We start from the raw sequence: 10,717 nt of genomic DNA, 5'->3' as shown, positions 1-10,717 counted from the left end.
TTGTTTGTTTTTGAGAGGCAGAGTGAGAGAGAAAGAGAGAGAGAGAGAGAGAGGGAGAGAGGGAGAAAAGGAGAAAGGGATAGAAAGAGGGAAACTACGTTGGTTAACTCCTCAAATGCCCACAGTGATTGGGATCAGACCATACTGAAGCCAGATCAAAATCAGGAACTCAATCCAGGTCTCCTACATGGGTGGCATGAGTGCAATTACTTCAGCCATTACCACTGCCTTCCAGAATCTGCACTGGCAGGAAGCTGGAGTCAAGAACCAAAGCCATGAATTGAACCCAGGTACTCCAACAGGGATGTGGGATTTCAACCAGCATCTTAACTGTTAGGCCAAACGCCCACTCCCAGAACCAGATTTCTATGTAAAATATTCTGAGTTTCTATTATTTCTAGATAATAGAATCTTGATTATGTTTGCATGTAAACACTAAGGAACATAATATGTTTAAAATCCAAACACTACAGCTCCAGTGATACATATCAGAGTGTATACAGAAGAATGGTATTTTATTTTATGAAAATAATTCTTTACTCAGAATTAGTTGATCTGGGATAGATGAATTCATAAACCTGGCTTGTACCTTTCCTAACAGCTGGAAGACTCTGGCAGGCCTGCTTTTGGATCATTAGAAGTATTTAAAAACACAGTGTTGCTAGATCCTGGCTGTGTTTCTCTTCCCTGATGCTAATAAGTTGATATTTTGGACAGCTGCTACTCTTTTGATTGTAGCATTTAAAAAACTACACCAATTATAAAGGCAGAGAGTATGCTAGTGATGCTTTATAAAAGTAAGAAAGTTTTCTAAAAAAGAAGAGAAACCATGTTAAAGTCATAACAGAGAGCAAATAGCCCCCAAACAATATTTAGAATATTTGGGTTTTTAAAAGCATGAGTATGATGTTACTCATAGTGTTTGTTTTTTAACATTTGTGATTATTCTTAAGAATGACTTTTATTCTCACCTATATATACTTCTGGATTTTTTTTTTACATTCTCTACAACATGCTTGTATTTCAAAATCAAAACAATGCAGTATTATGTAAACCTTTAGATCTGTGAAACTTCTGTTAGGTTTGGCAATGTTATATTAGCACTATTCTTTACCCAAAATGTTGGGAACTGGGAACCAGAGTATGACTAGTCATAGTTAATGGTTTGGAGCAAGTCACTTAAACTTTCTGAACTGGAGATTAATCGTGTAGAATCAGTGAGGCTGAGCTGTCCAGTATGGTAGGTACTGATCACATGAGGCCATTAAACACTCAAAATGTGCCCAGTCTGATCTGAGATGCATTGCAAATTAAAAAAGCACATTGCATTTTGGAGACTTAATATAAAGAATGTAAAATATTTTATTGATAATCATTTTTATATTGCTTTTATGATGATATTTTGGATATAATAGATTAATTGTATCATAAATTAATTCTGCCATTTCTTTTAAACTTTTTCATATGACTGCTAGAAAATTTAACTGTCACATGTAATTTACATTTGACTTTTATAGACAGGATAATTTAGAGACTTCAGATGTTCAACTTAATAATTTCTCTTTTTTAAAAGATTTATTTATTTATTTATTTGAAAGTCTGAATTACACACACACACACTCAGAGAGAGAGAGAGAGAGAGTGAGAGAGAGAGAGAAAGGTGTTTTCCATCCGATGGTTCATTCCCAAATTGGCTGCAATGGCCGGAGCTGTGCCGATCCGAAGCCAGGAGGCAGGAGCTTCTTCCGGGTCTCCCACGCAGGTGCAGGGGCTCAAGGACTTGGGCCATGCTCTACTGCTTTCCCAGGCCATAGCAGAGAGCTGGATCGGAAGTGGAGCAGCTGGTTCTCAAACTGGCACCCATATGGGATACCAGCTCTTCAGGCCAAGGCGTTAACCCACTGCACCATAGCACCGGCCCCCAACTTAATGATTTCTAAAATCCTTTCCACACACTGTTCTGTGAATCTAGAAGTGCATATAAATAATGTGCCAAGATACGAAATGGGATCAGGATGAAGCACATTGTTTTAGGGTTAATGCGAAGAAAATCCATGGATTAACTTTTGTTCAATATGAGGAACGTTAACTTTACAAAGGTACTTGGAACTATTTGAGAAAAATGTTTGAAAATAAATTTAAGGAAAATGATGGGAACAAAAAGATAGGAAAATAAAGGAATAGTCCTGGAGGAGATTATGCTAAGTGAAGTAAGCCAGACCCCAAACAATAAATAATACATTGTCTCATTTATATATAGAAAATAAAATGTTGAACTCCTAGAAGCAGAGAGTTAAATAGCATTTTTCCAGGGTCCAGGGCAGAAAGGGAGGAATGGGGAGAGGTTCATCAAAGGTACACAGTTACAGTTAGATTGAGTAAGTTCTGAAAGTTTATTGTACAGTCTGGTGACAATAGTTAATAATAATGTGTTATACCCTTGAATGTTCCTAAAAGGCTTGATAATAAGTGTTCTTATGACAAAAAAAATGATATTACGTGAGGTGATAAATAGGTTGACTAGCTTGATTTAATTATTTCACATCATATTTTATGCTATAACATATAATTTTATTTTTCAATTATACTTTACTAAAGAAAACTAAAATATTTGAAAAGGAAATAAATGTTGATATTTCACATCTAAAATAGTAGATGCTCTCTTACATGTCTCTCACATAACCTATTAATTTGGTTAACTGACAGTCTACTTTTTCTACAAGACCTAGTGATAGAGTCCCACAAAGACACTGCTAATTTCTTTCTTGGCTAATCAAGTGCCCAAGCAATTATGACCTCATCAACTGAAACATCTAGGCACCAGAGATCATTTATGTTGGTTCCCAAACCTGTTTATTTCAGCCTTACATATTGTGTTGATACACCTTAACAGATACTAAATGGCTGGTGAAATATAAGTGTGAAAAGCCACTGGTTTCCATGAAAAGTCAATTTAATGCTTTGAAGTCAGTAAAGTCAAGTTGTTAAACTATGCTACCACATTATGTTTAGTTTTTGGTAGAACTGCAAAACATCTACAAGGAATTTGTACTTGGCTTGCTTCACAGTGTTACTAAGACCTAAGAAAAAAATGGAAATTGTGAAGGGTGCAGGATGAGATGGGTTATATAAGAAAAGCAATGAAGAATTCTAGTGGCTGGCTGTCCCATCTGCAATACTGAATCGTTTATTTATGTTTATCCATATTAAGACTTTGTTTTTTAAATTTATTTATTTATTTACATAAAAAGAGCAGATTTCTTGTATTTCATATATACAATTTGAAGAAAGTAACCATACTTCACTCTTCCTTTCTCCTACTCTCATTCCTTGTTTATTATTTTTCTTTTAATTTTTTGTGATAATATACTTTAATATTATTTTAAAACCACAACCTTAATCCTCCACTAAATAGTTTGATGAATACATGTGCTGCGTCACATCTGATTATTCTTAAGACTTTTGTTCTCACCTAAATACATTTCCAGATTTTCGTGATTTCCTGCTATGAGTCCTTTTTAAAAATGTAACTAAGTATCATGTCTGTTACCAACCTGAGATTATTTGTCTCACTTGCAAATGGAAATTGACGAAAGACCACTGTGCAACACAGACAAGGCTTATTGGGGAATTATGATTGAGAACAAGGGAGACAGCATAATGGGAAGAGATTTATCTGACTGTTCAATGAGGGCAGCTAGACAGGGGTTTTTACTGGGTGTGGAGGCATTCGCACCTTGCTTTGTGTTCCTTTTTTACATACAGAATCCTCAAAATGGTGATATTGGTAACTATTGCCCACCCCAGGAAGGTCATATTTCTGTTACATTGGGGTATTCTGGAAATGCATACAAATAAGGGAAGGCCCTAATAGGGCAGGCGGAGTCTTTTTCAGTTAGCATCTGGACACTCCTTGCTCCTGATTGTCTTGGAGCTAGAGATGTACACATAGGTGAGGAGCTGGATACATTGTCAGGTGTGTGTGTGGTGGGAGGTAGGTGTTGAATTTTTGAGTCTGCTAATCTCATGATCATGTTGGATAAGATATCTTCTAAATTATTCTAGAGTTGCACTCATTTCCTCAACTCTCAGTTTTTATAGCAGTTTTATAAAGGGCAACACATCCACCCTAATCTATGGTGTTTTCCATTATTTCATCTTGTTTTAGACTAAGCTTGTAGTTCTTGAGACTGGCATGGAGTGAGCCAGGCTAACTCCACAGTCTGACTCCTACTGCCCTCTTCAGGATCTCTGTGCACCAGGCAAACTGAACTGATCACTGTTGAGGTACATAACCTGCAATTTCCTATTCCGACTCCTCATGCTTCTTTTGTTCAGAATATTTGTTAGCAGACATAGGGCAACCATTTGTTTGGGTGTTGTCAAATCATCAACCACAAGTGGAATTTGCTCAGAGAAAAGCTTTATTTATTTATGACAAGCAAAGGATACTAGAAAGTTACAGTTTCCCAAAGTAAGTGACTTCTTGAGAAACAGTTTGGCCGGGGTTTTGATAGCAAGGGTTAGGGGAGTGCTCAAGATATAGAAAAGAGGAAGTGGGAGGACACTTCCTGCTCAAGCACATATATTCCCATACATTGTATGTTCAAAAATGAACACACATTGAACATACATTGTATGTTCAAAACAGTCCCACTGGGCTGTTGTAGCTTTCCTTGTCTGTGGTGGTCTGCTCTCCTCTGAACAGAAGTTTGCAAGAAAAGCTTTCCTGGAACATCTTCTGAAAAACAAGCTCAAGCCAGTGAACTTTCAGATTCTCTTTCAGATCTTTCAGATTCTCTACCCCTGTTCCTATGCACACTCCTGTCTAAATCTTACACTCTTGGTAGCACACTTTTATTTTTCCTTTAATCAGGGTTTTATCACTCACTAGACTTTCAATTGTGAAGACTTTACATATCCTGTGTGGAACTGCTGTCATGGGAAAGAATGAGATAATGCGTGGCAGATGACCTGAACAATGCCTTGGTGTGGTTGAGTACAAGTCTTACAATTTTTCTCTTTTTCATGAAATTTTCTCATCAGAATGAATTATCTCCTTAACTCTCTTAAGTATTTTATATCAACTTCTTTTATGGTGTTTATATTACAGTCTTGTTTCATTTGTTAAAGTATGATTTGTATACCCGTTAATGTTACAGAGGTTGCTATATTTTTTTTTTTTTTTAAATCATAGCTTTTATCCTCCTCCTTCCTTTTTGGTAATAGACACTATTCCAAAAGCAGTGCTTTCAATGAAGGGATATTTCAAAGCTCCTTTTTTGCTGTAAGTTGTCATTTAATCAAGTTCTATCTAAAGACACATGAGCAGAGATATTGGGTGAGACATCTGGGAGTCTCCACAAAAACTCAGAGACAACACATTCTTTGCTCCACCTTCATTTGTGCTGCTGGGCATGTAGATCACAGATGAAATGCATGAGTCACTTTTGGGTCAAGAAATGGTCTTAAGATTTATTTTGATCAAAGCACAATTATTTTGATTTTCCTCATACACAAATGAACTTCATTTAAATTGGTAGACCTATCAGACTTTCTTGCAGGATAATTCTTGGTCCAGCTCACCTTTGTATATCTAATAGCAGTGTTTCCCCAACTATTCATGGGAAAGCACCAGCTCTGGCCTGCTACTCTGTTATAGTTGGAGTCCTTTTGGAAAGTAAACTAACAGATAAGACAGACAAAATACAATTTCCAATTTTTATTACTGTATTTAACAGGCAAAACTGAAGTTTAATAAACACAATGAAAAGAAAAAAAAATTAAATTTTATTAAAACACTCATGTAAGATATAAGATGATTAATATAGAGAATCATGATTAAACACTTTTGTTCATTCTGCAATATTATTAACAAAAGATTATGAGGAAAAACAGTGATTCCAGACATTAACCTCTTATTTTTCCATTTCTAACATCATTTTTATCAATATACCAAATGCTTAATGTGATAAATACTCTTGCTGGTCAATTTAGTCTAGGTTTGATTGATAGCATTGCTAGGTTCAAGGTATAAGGTGCAGAGGACAACTGCTGGAAATGGAAAAAGGGATCTATTAAAGTATTTTTTTTCACTCTTATTCCCAGTGTACTTTATTTGTATGTAAGGGAATTTTACAGTTGTCAGTTCCTTGGTGTTGTTAAGAACATGGGCTCCCAAACCAGTGTCTGGGTTGGCACTTCATTTATTGTCTAGTAAATATCATGTATTGTGTATGTTGCTTAAATGATCTGTGTCTTATTTTCTTTGTGAATGAGTTAAAATTGATAAACCTTCATACGGAAGTTGTGAACATTAAGTTAAAACATAGAAAGGGTTTCATAAGGGTCCCCAAATTGTTAGCAACAATGATCAGATACTGAATGCAGAAAACAGTGTTACAGCATCAGAAAAAGGCAGGCAGTAGCAAAGAACTGTAGGGAAAGAGGACTGCTGGGGCAGGCTTAGAAAAAAAGAGTAGACCTTGGGGTAAATGCTGGGAGATTCTACCTCTCTGTGGGGAATCCAATTACCCACTCCTTCTGTCCATTCCTTGGGGCTTGGGTGGCCCGCTCTTGAAAAGTTTTCCAGATCCAGTTGCTTTTGGTGTTGCCTCTGGCCTTTGTCACTTGTTTAACATCTAGCATATGAATATGTGTGTCTTAAAATATTTATTTTAGTTTAGTTTATTTGAAAGACAGGGTGGGGGCTGGTGCCATGGCTCACTTGGTTAATCCTCTGCCTGCGGCACCGGCATCCCATATGGGCACCGGGTTCTAGTCCAGGTTGCCCCTTTTCCAGTCCAGCTCTCTGCTGTGGCCTGGGAAGGCAGTGGAGGATGGCCCAAGTGCTTGGGCCCCTGTACCCGCATGGGAGACCAGGAGGAAGCACCTGGCTCCTGGCTTCGGATCAGTGTAGCTCTGACTGTAGCGGCCATTTGGGGGTGAACCAATGGAAGGAAGACCTTTCTCTCTGTCTCTCTCTCTCTCTCGCTGTCTGATTCTATCTGTAAAATAATAATAATAAAAAAAGGCAGGGTGGCAGACAGAGAGAGAGAGAGAGAGAGAGAGAGAGATCTTCCATCTCAGATGCTTTCAATAGCTGGGCAGGGCCAGGCCAAAGCCAGGAGCTGAGAATTCAGTCTAGGTCTCCCACATGGGACCCTATGAATTGAATCATCTTTGCTGCCATCCAGGATATGCCTTAGCAGGAAACTGGCTTTGACTTGAACTCAGGCACTCTAATGAGGGATGCAGATGTCCCAAGCCAGTGCCTTAACAGCTGTGCCAAACACCTGCTGCTATGAATGTTTTGAATTGTTTGAGCTGTAAATACAGACCATGTGACAGCTCTCTGATAGACTCATCTTCCAAACTTGGCCACTTCCATGAATGCCTTTGTCAACTGAGTCTCTCTAATTCCTCCAGATTTCCATTTAGTAAAAAGACTTCTCATTTCTTATGGTAGTTTCAATTTGTAAATAGCTGAGACTTTGAGAGGTTGTGTGATTTACTCAAGTCTATACAGATGGTTAATGGCAAGTTCATGGCGAAGCTTATTTCTGAATAACAGCATAATGCACTGAGCAGAGAAAACAGATGAAATATGTTCTGGTCTCATAATCTAGTTCTTATCATCATGCCTGTATGATAATGGAAAGGAGGCATAGAGAGCTTGAGTAATTTGGCCAACATTAAATGGTAAAGTGTAGGGATTGGGATTCAAATGCTCATCAGTGGCTTGCAGCGCCCACCTTTGTCACCAGATGCTGCAGCCTGAATCTATCCTGTGATACCTCATGGGGTACACTCACCTTCCTGTGATCCCCAGCACAGCCCTATCAAGGAGGCAGTGAAGGACTCACTATTGCTATTTTACACTGGGGAAAGTGAAGTAGGGTCTAGAAGCTGCTCCCAGATATCCTGGCAGCAGGATGCTAGGGCTCTTATTACTTGCAGAAGAAGAAATGAGATTCAGTTCCAACCATGGTAGGGGAGGCAAGAGCTGGGGGCTCTGAGTCTTCCTGGCAGTTAACTGCTTTCAGCATCACTCCTGGTAACAAAACAATGAGGTAAGCACTTAGGCCTCGAGTTTCTTTCACCTAATTGACCTATAAACAGTATTCAAATTCATAAATGTTCTTTTTATTGCTTTTGAAATGTCAGTGGATCAGTCAGTGTGTAAGAGGACATGTATTTTGCTCTTGTTTGCTTTTTTCAATATTATAGTTTTAGCTCTGAGTTTCCATTGGCTGCTGCACAGGAACATTTGGAGATGTTTTATTTGTCAGTTGGTCTGGACTTGGCTTATATATCCAGCTTAGATTGTGTATCAGAACTTTATTTGTATTGACTCTGCTCTGTAGAAGAGAGACCATCCTGGCCAGAACAATAGCTGTATGCTGCCATCTACTGGAATTCTAGAGAAGCTGCTTTTCCCACCGTGCGTATATTAGAAAAAGTGCTATAAAATGAAACTTAACAGGGGCCTGGAAAAAATAGAAAAACTATCCAAAACATAAGACAATGTTTGTACACTAGATAAATAAACCTTAAAAATATTATTTCAAAGCCAGAATGTCTGGAAATAAAAGTAATAACGTAATACTTTTCTTTTTCTTTCCAATACGTACTACATTTGCTGTTAGAAATTTGGGAATGAAATCAAACACCTGATGTAATATCAAGTCAGATATAAGTTGACCATTATCTTCTGGAAATATGCAATTTTCTTCTGGGCTAAAACCAATTTAGGATAAAAAAAGATAACAGGGAAAAATTCTCCTTAGATTCGCAGATAAAGATTACAGTAAAAGGGAATTCTTGAGATAAAATGATTTTATCCCTTAGGAATGGCTCAGAAAGCCAGTGTTCTTGCTACGGATCATGATTCCTTAATATTTCACTTCCTAAATCTACAGCTCCCTTTTTTTCAAGTCTAATACCAAGAATATCAAGTATTTTAGGGGCCCTTATATCTTGAGTTTCAAACCTCAGATAACTAGACAAAGAAGCTTGGATTTTAATATTTTATTGTTTATTTTCAAGTAGAATAAAATGATAAATACTTAAAAACTCAGAAAGTTTGCTGTAAAAATCATTGTAAGTGTTATTTCTTCTGCTGAGTTTTGGGTTAAGTGTCAGCTGCCCACATAAGCCTCCTCCAGTGACCAGCAGAGGACAGGCCTCTTGTACTTGGTCAATTGCCATCTGCTTTTATAGCATTGAACACAGCTGTCTGTGATTAAACATTTATTTGTGCAATATTTTCTCTGTTTCACCCTCAGATGTGTTTCTTCTCCATGACGGAGAGTATCTATCTAATAATTATTTGCTTAATGAATTAATGGCCTTTTGGTATAATTATAAGCACTGTGGTCATTACTACTGAGTTCCACTCCCTCATAACTTCTTCGTATATACCTTTTGACAATTCTAGCAACCAAAAGTCAGTGAACTTATTCTCCAGGTAATTTGGATTTTAAGATCATTAAGTGACTACTTCTCCCTATGCTCAATAAAATAACAAATCAGGGCATTAGATGGCTATAACCTCCAGGAAGAATTGTTTGTGTCTTCACTTGTTTATGGTGCTGTTTTCCCCTAGTTTGCCAACCTGTCATTAAGAATTTTTACTATTTGATAAAGAGGTTTCTTTAAACAGCATTCAAAGACCCTCTGAAAATTCACAGGATAATGAAAAGACACAATTCCACATGTTAAAGCCACGGCAATTAGTGTCCTCATCAGAATTAGTATCATGTGCTGCCAAAAAGCTTCATCCCCCTTCTGCATGGCTTGTGCCTTGTTAGTTATGAAAACTGGGCCCCTACTTGGGGACATGCCCAGGTCACTGTTGCTGAGAGGGCTATTTGCGTGTCACTTCTCATTCAGCTTCTGAATGCACTGCCACTGCTGAAAGAGAAGGCATTGTTGGTGTAGAGTGTCAGTGCTTACTTATGCTTCTGAATAGCAAGATGTAGGTATTTGAAACCAAGGGCACAGTAGATCTAGAAGCCCTTTAATTTTGGTATTTCTCTTGTTTTTCTACTTCATTTTAAGATCTTTATTGAAGTAAACTTGTTGAATTGTTATTTGAGTCTCTGGCAGGAACAATAAAGTGGAGTTACTATCTAAACAAACTTTGCTCCATGGACAGGCATCAAAATTTTTACCCTTGATGTCCCCTACAGTTAACACATTCTGTCCTATTGATGTGGTGCTATTCTCTGAGTGTTCAGAACTTAAAGGACACTAGATAGTAAAGACTACTTTAAAGCCCAAATACAAGAGGAGGTTAGGCTATGATTTTATAAATCTATGCTAAAAACACTGCCTAAGAGAAGAACAAAAGAGCAATGCAGGCAAAGTAGGATAGTGTTTCTTAAGGTCTCTGCATTGTGTGTTCACTCATTTTTTTTTTGTTCTCTACTTAAAACCACACAAATGTATTATGAATTTATTATCTTACAGTTCTGAAAGTCTGAGGTACAAAAACATGTCTTATGGGCCAAAATCAAGGTGTCAGTAGGATGACATTCCTTCTAGAGGCTCTTTTGAAGAAGAAAATCATTCCATTTGTCCTAAGTGTTATGAGGTTGTTATTTACTGTTTCATCCCACCAGATACTTGCTTCTCCAATGTAGTTTAGATTTTGGAGGTTTGATTCTCTTCTGACAGTTTAGCAAAAGCGATCAATTACCTTATCAGGACCGAT

Source organism: Oryctolagus cuniculus, chromosome 3, assembly GCF_051225735.1.
Source record: "Oryctolagus cuniculus isolate XC-2025 breed Fujian yellow rabbit chromosome 3, ASM5122573v1, whole genome shotgun sequence".
NCBI lineage: Eukaryota > Metazoa > Chordata > Mammalia > Lagomorpha > Leporidae > Oryctolagus > Oryctolagus cuniculus.
Note: the sequence above shows the minus strand (reverse complement) of the source record.